Source organism: Schistocerca gregaria, chromosome 10, assembly GCF_023897955.1.
Source record: "Schistocerca gregaria isolate iqSchGreg1 chromosome 10, iqSchGreg1.2, whole genome shotgun sequence".
In the NCBI taxonomy this organism is placed as follows: Eukaryota; Metazoa; Arthropoda; class Insecta; order Orthoptera; family Acrididae; genus Schistocerca; species Schistocerca gregaria.
This window is the reverse complement of record NC_064929.1, coordinates 154,149,512-154,160,139: the sequence shown is the minus strand read 5'-3', so window position 1 is coordinate 154,160,139 and position 10,628 is coordinate 154,149,512. Positions and strand designations below refer to the sequence as shown.

At 47.9% G+C, this 10,628-nt stretch overlaps 1 non-coding gene across 1 annotated transcript; it reads left to right on the top strand.

The window, feature by feature from the left end:
• Positions 1-249: 249 nt before the first annotated feature.
• Positions 250-324, top strand: Trnas-cga (transfer RNA serine (anticodon CGA)). Its single transcript has one exon. It is a non-coding gene; the product is annotated as a tRNA-Ser (tRNA).
• The last annotated feature ends 10,304 nt before the right edge of the window (positions 325-10,628 follow it).

Below are 10,628 nucleotides of genomic sequence, written 5' to 3'. Positions count from 1 at the left end.
GCGATGTCGGAGATTTTATGTTTTACAAGATTCCTGAAATTTACGGTACACTCGTTAAATGGTCGAACGGGAAAATCGCCACTTCATCGCTTACTCGGAGTTGCTGTCTCCCATCATTTGTACCCCAACTATAATACTATGTTCAAACTCACTTAAATCTGCAAGGTTCACAGCAGAGCTTCTGTAAAGTTTGGAAGGTAGGAGACGAGGTACTGGCAGAAGTAAAGCTGTGAGGACGGGCGTGATCCGTGCTTGGGTAGCTCAGTTGGTAGAGCAGTTGCCCGCGAAAGGCAAAGGTCCCGAGTTCGAGTCTCGGCCTGGCAGGAACTTTCATAACAGCGCACACTCTGCTACAGAGTGAAAAACTCATTCTGATGGACTTAAACCTTGATGACCTGTCACTGTAGCAACAGTAGCCGACCTAAGAACTGCACCAGACACTTGTTGTCCCATATAGGCGTTGCCAACCGCAACATCGTATTTTGCTTGTTTACATATCTCTGTATTTGAGTACGCAGGCCTATACCAGTTTCTTTGGCGCTTCAGTGTTGGTGGTGTATCGGATAGTACAATAGTCAATGATGTCCTATATTGGATAGTACAATACCTTTTTCCATGTATCAAGCAGTATACTTGAAGTATGCAAGCAATATCAGCAATAAACACATGTCGGAATACTACCTAAGAGATTTATATCTACATCCATACTGACATTGCAAACGTGAAAGTAACTCTCAACTAATTTCGATGAAATCTGTTACGGATCCTGTTCTTCTGCCATGTCGCTCCCTGTATCCTCCGGCTCTGTACATATGAATAATGCTGCAATCTCTGCTGCTCTGAGGAAAGGATCTTGGAGCTATGTGTGATGGCCGCTAAAGTTAGAGATATCATAAGATGCGTTAGCAATAGACGTATCTGTGAATCCTTTTGTGCTACGATGTTGCGTAATTATATACGACCAAATTTTTATTTACTGTAATTAAATTCCTTATACAAGTTCCCACAAAGCTGTAACTATGAGCCGGCCGTTGTGGCCGAGCGGTTCTAGGCGCTACAGTCTGGAACCGCGCGACCGCTACGGTCGCAAGTTCGAATCCTGTGATGTCCTTAGGTTAGTTAGGTTTAAGTAGTTCTAAGTTCTAGGGGATTGATGACCTCAAAAGCTAAGTCCCATAGTGCTTAGAGTCATTTGAATCATTTGTAACTATGAGCCCTGAAATAATAGCTGCTCAGTTTGGGCTTCTACAAAGCGGTACAGAACGAAGTATGTAATACGTCCATAATTGTTTCCTTGATAGCGAAAAGGAACTGGTGTTGTGTGCTGGTACGTGCTAAAAGTTCCTCCAATACTTCTTAATGGTGTCCAATTAACTTTAAAGAAACATTAAAAGACTTCAGCATGATCTTGGATGAGCGTCCAGTTTTGCTGTTAAACTGATCGCTAATGTCATTTCTGCTGCACCTCATTACATTCGCCTTTCATCGCTTTACCCTTAATGCGTACCTCGTGCTCTTTAGACTGTTCATTTCATTCTACAGGTCCTCTTTGTTACTGAGAATAGCAATGTCAACACTGAATCGTATCGTTGATATCCTTTCATGCGGATTCTTTTTATATTTCGGACGTTGCTTCTTACACGGGAACCTGCCCATCGCATCCCCCTCAGATTTAGTTATAAACTGACACAGTGGATAGGCCTTGAAAAACTGAACACAGATCAATCGAGAAAACAGGAAGAAGTTGCGTGGAACTATGAAAAAATAAGCAAAATATACAAACTGAGTAGTCCATGAGGAAGATAGGGAACATCAAGGACATTTCGAGCTGAGGACCGCCGTGGTCTCGTGGTTAGAGTGAGCAGCTGCGGAAAGACAGGTCCTTGGTTCGAGTCTTCCCTCGGGTGAAAATCTTACTTTCTTTATTTTCGCAAAGTTACGATCTGTCCGTTCATTCATTGACGTCTCTGTTCACTGTGACAAGTTTAGTGTCTGTGTTTTGCGACCGCACCGCGAAACAGTGCGATTAGTAGACGAAAGGACGTGCCTCTCCAATAGGAACCGTAAACATTTGATCGCGATGTCATAGGTCAACCGATTCTTCCACAGGAAAACACGTCTGATATATTCTATACGACACTGGTGATGGCATGTGCGTCACATGACAGGAATATGTTGTCGACCCACCTAACTTGTACACTTGGCGAATGGGTAAAAGTATTCTTCTACCTTGCCCGATTTAGGTTTTCTTGTGGATGTGATAATCACTCCCAAAAAGTGATGAAATCATAAGAGTTTGTCACATAAACTGCAACAAATGAATGCAACAGTTTCACAGTCGCACAGAGTTCCCTGTGCTCTGTCAAAACATATGTTTTTTACGTTTTCAAATGTTTCCGTGTGTAGACCGTCAAATCCTGCACATGTCCAAGCAAATCTGAACATGTCCTGGAATTTTGGAGAGCGAAGTTGATTATGTGTGAGTGCCTGAACTTTGATAATTGTCTGAAAATTAAAAAAAAAATTAATTTTTCACTCGAGAGAAGACTTGAACCAAGGTCCTCGCGGCCCGCAGCTGCTCACGCTAACCACGGGACCACGGCGCTCGTAAGCTCAAATTCTCCTTGATGTTGCCTACCTTGCGCATGGACTACTCAGTTTGTACATTTTGCTTATTTTTTTCATAGTTCCACACAACTTCTTCCTGTTTTCTCGATTGATCTTTGTTCAGTTTTTCAAAGCCTATCCCTGTGCCACTTTACAACTAAATGTGAGGGGGGTGCGATGGGGAGATTCCCCTGTTAGATGCCGAGATGAGCAGTATGGGAGAAAGACTTTCGTCCTGATATCAATCTTCCGAGAGCATTACCTACCGTTTAACGACGTCGAATGTTTATTTCAAATCGTATGAGACAGTCATGATTTTTCTAAAGCGTTTCTTCCATTATCGAGAGCAACTTTCGAACTGCCTCGCTGATCCCTTTACGTTTCCTAAAGCCAAACTGAGACACTAAAGCGGAAATGTTATCACCTCTTACCTGCACGAAATCGCAGCTGTCAACTAATGTATATGCCACAGTGACCTCTTAAAGAGGTTTAGCGTGTTCCCAAACACGACGGTTGGCATGTGACTCGTAGACAGAGCGCATCAGGGCGCTAATGATGACGTAGAGTGGATTTATGGGAGCCGACCAGACAAGTCGCGAGACGCCCACACGGAAGGCGTTGAGACGTGAATGATAGTCGGCGTTTAGCCGCCCGTGGCGATCGCAGCGTGGTGATGGCACCCCTGCTGTGCTCCGACTGTTCCGCCCGGCACCGGGTACGCGGGGATTCCCCCAGCCTGGCCGCTGCCATCTCAGCTGTTTGCGTGCGACGTAACGGAATCTGTGAGCTGAAAATAAACGATGTCGTTTGCAAAGTGTTGCCAACAAGCGAAAGAGGAAGCGTCTGTAAAACTTAATACACACTTCTGGGCTGCAGTGCGCTAGTATATCATAACGAGTTCACACGGCATTACGTACCGTCATTCCTTGTTCCTTTTTTTTTCACCGACTGCGGCGAACTACATTCATTTTTCTGACAGGATGAATGTGTCAAGTATAATACGGCTGTAATGACGTAAATCGGTATTCCCAGCGTCGGGTGAGCCTGTCTCGCTGCTGCGAAACAGTGGGGACGTAGCAACGCTATGTGCGGACAGGTACAGTAGTACTGTTTAGGTAGCATTTATTTTACAGTTTCCAGAACGTCTTCTGAGTGCGAAAGCTATTGTACAATGAGCTTAAAAGCTCTTATATCGAAGTTTCGGGGAAGTATAATATCCAAAAAATGCAGAATTAAACTAATGACGCGACACATGATAACTACACAACTTGCCATTAAAATTGCTACACCAAGAAGAAATGCAGATGATAAACAGGTATTCATTGGACAAATATATTATACTAGAACTGACATGTGATTACATTTTCACGCAATTTGGGTGCATAGATCCTGAGAAATCAGTACCCAGAACAACCACCTCTGGCCGTAATAACGGCCTTGATACGTCTGGGCATTCAATCACACAGAGCTTGGATGGCGTGTACAGGTACAGCTGCCCATGCAGCTTCAACACGATACCACAGTTCATCAAGAGTGGTGGCTGGCGTATTGTGACGAGCCAGTTGCTTGGCCACCATTGACCAGACGTTTTCAATTGGTGAGAGATAAAGAGAATGTGCTGGCCAGGTCAGCAGTCGAAAATTTTCTGTATCCAGAAAGGCCCGTACAGGACCTGAAACATGCGGTCGTGCATTATCCTGTTGAAATGTAGGGTTTCGCAGGGATCGAATGAAGGGTAGAGCCACGGGTCGTAAGATATCTGTAATGTAACGACCATTGTTCAAAGTCACTAATACACGCTTCCAATGTGCGTTCACTGCGATGTCGCCAAACACGGATGCGACCATTATCATGCTGTAAACAGAACCTGGATTCATCCGAAAAATGACGTTTTGCCATTCGTGCACCCAGGTTCGTCGTTGAGTACACCATCGCAGGCACTCCTCTGTGATGCAGCGTCAAGGGTAACCACAGCCATTGTCTCCGAGCTGATAGTCCATACTGCTGCAAAAGACGTCGAACTGTTCGTGCAGATGGTTGCTGTCTTGCAAACGTACACATCTGTAGACTCAGGGATCGAGATGTGGCTGCACGATCCGTTGCAGCCATGCGGATAAGATGCCTGTCATCTCGACTGCTAGTGATACGAGGCCGTTGGGACCCAGCACGGCGTTCCGTATTACCCTCGTGAACCCACAGGTTCCATATTCTGCTAACAGTCATTGGATCTCAACCAACGCGATTAGCAATGTCGCGATACGATAAACCACAATCGCGATAGGCTACAATCCGACCTTTATCAAAGTCGGAAACGTGATGGTACGCATTTCTCCTCCTTACACGAGGCATCACAACAACATTTCACCAGGCAACGCCGGTCAATTGCTGTTTGTGTATGAGAATACGGTTGGAAACTTTCCTCGTGTCAGCACGTTGCAGGTGTCGCCACTGGCGTCAACCTTGTGTGAATGCTCTGAAAAGCTAATCATCTGCATGTCATAGTATCTTCTTCCTGTCGGTTAAACTTCGCGTCTGTAGCACGTCATCTTCGTGGTCTAGCAATTTTAATGGCCAGTACTGTACATTTTAACTTGATAGGACTACTAATTCGAGGGAGAAGAAGGCCTAACAGGCGGACGAATAAACATTCACATACAAAAGTAGGAAAATTCATGGGACATTTTTTGAAATTAACAGTTTTCTTTTTTTTGCTGTAGTTGTATAATGAAATCTTGTTTCTTGCTAAATTACATCACTCTCGGGTAAAGGAAAGTAACCTTGTTTGTTTTGTGGAGTGAAATTTTAGAAAACGTCTTGTAATTGGAGGACAGCGATCGGTGTGAAACGCTAAAAAAGAAACAAAGTCTCGATCGCGTTTTGAGATTTTTTTATTAATAACTTGTTTTTGGCCTTTTCCTCACCCCCATTATGGCTGGTGGTGGCGAAAGACGGAGCTAGATCCGCGATGTGACGTCCTTACTTCTATGGATCTCGCTCCGTCTGCCGCCAGCGATAAGTGCGGGAAAAAGCCTGAAGATGGTCACACGAAACGGCCGAAACCTCGCGCTAACAAACCAAAAAACCTGGAAACGCGATCGACACTGTTTTTTTTTTAATTTCAGCATCTGGTGACTGAGTTTGAGACATCCGACATAAATGACACTATGCTATTTCACATGTGTGCAGTTATTTTTGGTGTGTGTGTGTGTGTGTGTGTGTGTGTGTGTGTGTGTGTGTGTGGTGCTTTGCACAATTTGGTGATATACAAGTTACGTAAGTGCTGGATATATTTAGGAATATGCGAAAAATGCCATCCTGCAACTTCGGAACAAAATCGCGCGGAGCTTTCGGCGGCAACAACACACCAAAAACGCTTCACCACAGTGGAATAATAAAAATCGGAAACGGACGATAATGTAAAGTGTATCTTGAAAATTACGTGAACAGCCGTCTGATGATGAACTTACGAGTTCGACACCGGTAACGGCGCTATTTACCTAAATAAACAGCTGTGTTAATAGTGGTTGGTTGCTGTTTTCTTCTTTGTAAGAATTAACCTACATTAAATGGCACTATCTTGCCAGTTTTACACTACCAAGGGACAGTACACGTTAGCATGTGACATAAATTTCAACTCGATACGTCTACCTATTACTGAGAAAAAGGATTTTTAACAGACGGACAGACACACAGAGAGGCAAAAAATGGACAACAAAGTGATGCTACAAACGTTCCGTTTTTACCGGTTGAGGCACGATACCCTAAAAACAGATACGCATGGAACCATTCATACACTCCTGGAAATTGAAATAAGAACACCGTGAATTCATTGACCCAGGAAGAGGAAACTTTATTGACATATTCCTGGGGTCAGATACATCACATGATCACACTGACAGAACCACAGGCACATAGACACAGGCAACAGAGCATGCACAATGTCGGCACTAGTACAGTGTATATCCACCTTTCGCAGCAATGCAGGCTGCTGTTCTCCCATGGAGACGATCGTAGAGATGCTGGATGTAGTCCTGTGGAACGGTTGCTATGCCATATCCACCTGGCGCCTCAGTTGGACCAGCGTTCGTGCTGGACGTGCAGACCGCGTGAGACGACGCTTCATCCAGTCCCAAACATGCTCAATGGGGGACAGATCCGGAGATCTTGCTGGCCAGGGTACTTGACTTACACCTTATAGAGCACGTTGGGTGGCACGGGATACATGCGGACGTGCATCGTCCTGTTGGAACAGCAAGTTCCCTTGCCGGTCTAGGAATGGTAGAACGATGGGTTCGATGACGGTTTGGATGTACCGTGCACTATTCAGTGTCCCCTCGACGATCACCAGAGGTGTACGGCCAGTGTAGGAGATCGCTCCCCACACCGTAATGCCGGGTGTTGGCCCTGTGTGCCTCGGTCGTATGCAGTCCTGATTGTGGCGCTCACCTGCACGGCGCCAAACACGCATACGACCATCATTGGCACCAAGGCAGAAGCGACTCTCATCGCTGAAGACGACACGTGTCCATTCGTCCCTCCATTCACGCCTGTCGCGACACCACTGGAGGCGGGCTGCATGATGTTGGGACGTGTGCGGAAGACGGCCTAACGGTGTGCGGGACCGTAGCCCAGCTTCATGGAGACGGTTGCGAATGGTCCTCGCCGATACCCCAGGATCAACGGTGTCCCTAATTTGCTGGGAAGTGGTGGTGCGGTCCCCTATGGCACTGCGTAGGATCCTACGGTCTTGGCGTGCATCCGTGCGTCGCTGCGGTCCGGTCCCAGGTCGACGGGCACGTGCACCTTCCGCCGACCACTGGTGACAACATCGATGTACTGTGGAGACCTCACGCCCCACGTGTTGAGCAATTCGGCGGTACGTCCACCCGGCCTCCCGCATGCCCACTATACGCCCTCGCTCAAAGTCCGTCAACTGCACATTCGGTTCACGTCCACGCTGTCGCAGCATACTACCAGTGTTAAAGACTGCGATGGAGCTCCATATGCTACGGCAAACTGGCTGACACTGACGGCAGCGGTGCACAAATGCTGCGCAGCTAGCGCCATTCGACGGCCAACACCGCGGTTCCTGGTGTGTCCGCTGTGCCGTGAGTGTGATCATTGCTTGTACAGCCCTCTCGCAGTGTCCGGAGCAAGTATGGTGGGTCTGACACACCGGTGTCAATGTGTTCTTTTTTCCATTTCCAGGAGTGTATATCGGCAGTGAGGCTCTGTACAGACGTGTCTTTGGCAGTAGTCGACAGGTTCAGGAATCTACGTGTTCGTCTGCATCCACAACATGCAAGGCGCCGTGTGTGAATGGAGCAAGCTGTGCGCCCACGCGAGTGGTATTTCCTGGGGTGTAGGACGAGACGGTAGGCCGACCGCGTCGGAGCTGACAGATCGGCTGTGGCGAGAGACGTCCGGCTGTCAGGACGCAACCGGAGCGCCAGAAAGTCGCCGCTAAATATTGGGCTTGGCAACTCGGCCACAGACTTCCCAGGACAGAGCCGCTGGCACCTGACACAAAGACGAGATGGTGGCGGAGAGAGGGTGGCACGCCAGGCAGACACATAGCCGGCTTCGCACTGCCGGCATTGTTATCCACACGGGGAACGTGGCTCCGGATTAAACTTCACGAGGAAATACGAGGTGCGACAGTAAAGTAATGAGACTAATTTTCTTTGCGAGATGTGGCAACCCTGCAGGCTTTGTGTAGGCACAATATCTTTGACCTTGGTCTATAAGCTGCTTCTAGTCCAAGCGGTACATCGATGCAACTGCTCAGTCGTGAGTTGTGCTGTAATAAGTTAACACGTCCAGAATGAAATTTTCACTCTGCAGCGGAGTGTGCGCTGATTCGAAACTTCCTGGCAGAGTAAGACTGTGTGCCGGACCGAAACTCGAACTCGGGACCTTTGCATTCCGCGGGCACGTGCTTTATCAACTGGGCGACCCAATCACTACTAACACTCCGTCCTCACAGCTTTACTTCTGCCTGTACCTCGTCTCCTACTTTCGAAACTTTACAGAAGCTCTTCTGCGAACCTTACAGAACTAGCACTCTTAGAAGAAAGGATATAGCGGAGACATGGCTTAGCCACAGCCTTAGGGGATGTTTCCAGAATGAGATTTTCACTCTGCAGCGGAGTGTGCGCTGATATGAAACATTCTGTCTGTGAGTGGTCATTGCACGTTAACGTAGAACATAGGCAGTAGTCACGTTAACGTGACTGGACAGTGTATAATGATTCCTGAGAGGAGCTCGTGCAAAGCGCAATAACGCCCAAGAAGTATCGTACTCCGGTGGCAGACCACGTAGGCTTTTCCGTGACGATCATGTTTCCCTACGTCAGTGGCATTTTTCAACAAGATAATGCGCCGTGTCAAAAAGGCAAGAGTGTGGTAGAGTTGTTCAAGGGACACAGTCACCAATTGCAGTTGAAGTACTGGTCCACCATCTAACAACCCTACCACAACAAAAGTCAAAATTAAATAATGACTGTGGTGTCGCTCACGCTGCTGAATACTGCATTTTCGGGCAAAAACAAAGTTATTATGTGGCAGGTGTCATTAGAGCACAGTTAATAAAGTCATTTCATGTAATAATGAATAAACTAGTCACTCATCTTTTCGTGTTTCCCACGCTGGTCTCGTTGTAAAATCATGGCTCAATCATCGAAAAACTAGGTGGTGACGATTCCAAGCTCGGATGCAAAGAGGCCTAGGTGTTATTCTGCGATATTCAAAAGTTTTGTAGATGCGCTTCACAAACCATTCTTGAACATTAAACTTTTCAAAGTTAGAACAATAGTGATGTAAAAAAAAAAAAAAATCAGCACTCCGAATTTAAGTGACACTTATTTTTAATTGCTTTTATTGCAATATCACGTGACACACAAAACATCACTACACAATGCAGGCTGCTATTCTCCCATGTAGACGATCGTAGAGATGCTGGATGTAGTCCTGTGGAACGGCTTGCCATGCCATTTCCACCTGGCGCCTCAGTTGGACCAGCGTTCGTGCTGGACGTGCAGACCGCGTGAGACGACGCTTCATCCAGTCCCAAACATGCTCAATGGGGGGCAGATCCGGAGATCTTGCTGGCCAGGGTAGTTGACTTACACCTTCTAGAGCACGTTGGGTGGCACGGGATACATGCGGACGTGCTTTGTCCTGTTGGAACAGCAAGTTCCCTTGCCGGTCTAGGAATGGTAGAACGATGGGTTCGATGGCGGTTTGGATGTACCGTGCACTATTCAGTGTCCCCTCGACGATCACCAGAGGTGTACGGCCAGTGTAGGAGATCGCTCCCCACACCATGATGCCGTGTTGGCCCTGTGTGTCTCGGTCGTATGCAGTCCTGATTGTGGCGCTCACCTGCACGGCGCCAAACACGCATACGACCATCATTGGCACCAAGGCAGAAGCGACTCTCATCGCTGAAGACGACACGTCTCCATTCGTCCCTCCATTCACGCCTGTCGCGACACCACTGGAGGCGGGCTGCACGATGTTGGGGCGTGAGCGAAAGACGGCCTAACGGTGTGCGGCACCGTAGCCCAGCTTCATGGAGACGGTTGCGAATAGTCCTCGCCGATACCCTAGGAGCAACAGTGTCCCTAATTTGCTGGGAAGTGGCGGTGCGGTCCCCTACGGCACTGCGTAGGATCCTACGGTCTTGGCGTGCATCCGTGCGTCGCTGCGGTCCGGTCCCAGGTCGACGGGCACGTGCACCTTCCGCCGACCACTGGCGACAACATCGATGTACTGTGGAGACCTCACGCCCCACGTGTTGAGCAATTCGGCGGTACGTCCACCCGGCCTCCCGCATGCCCACTATACGCCCTCGCTTAAAGTCCGTCAACTGCACATACGGTTCACGTCCTCGCTGTCGCGGCATGCTACCAGTGTTAAAGGCTGCGAATGCCACGGCAAACTGGCTGACACTGACGGCGGCGGTGCACAAATGCTGCGCAGCTAGCGCCATTCGACGGCCAACACCGCGGTTCCTGGTG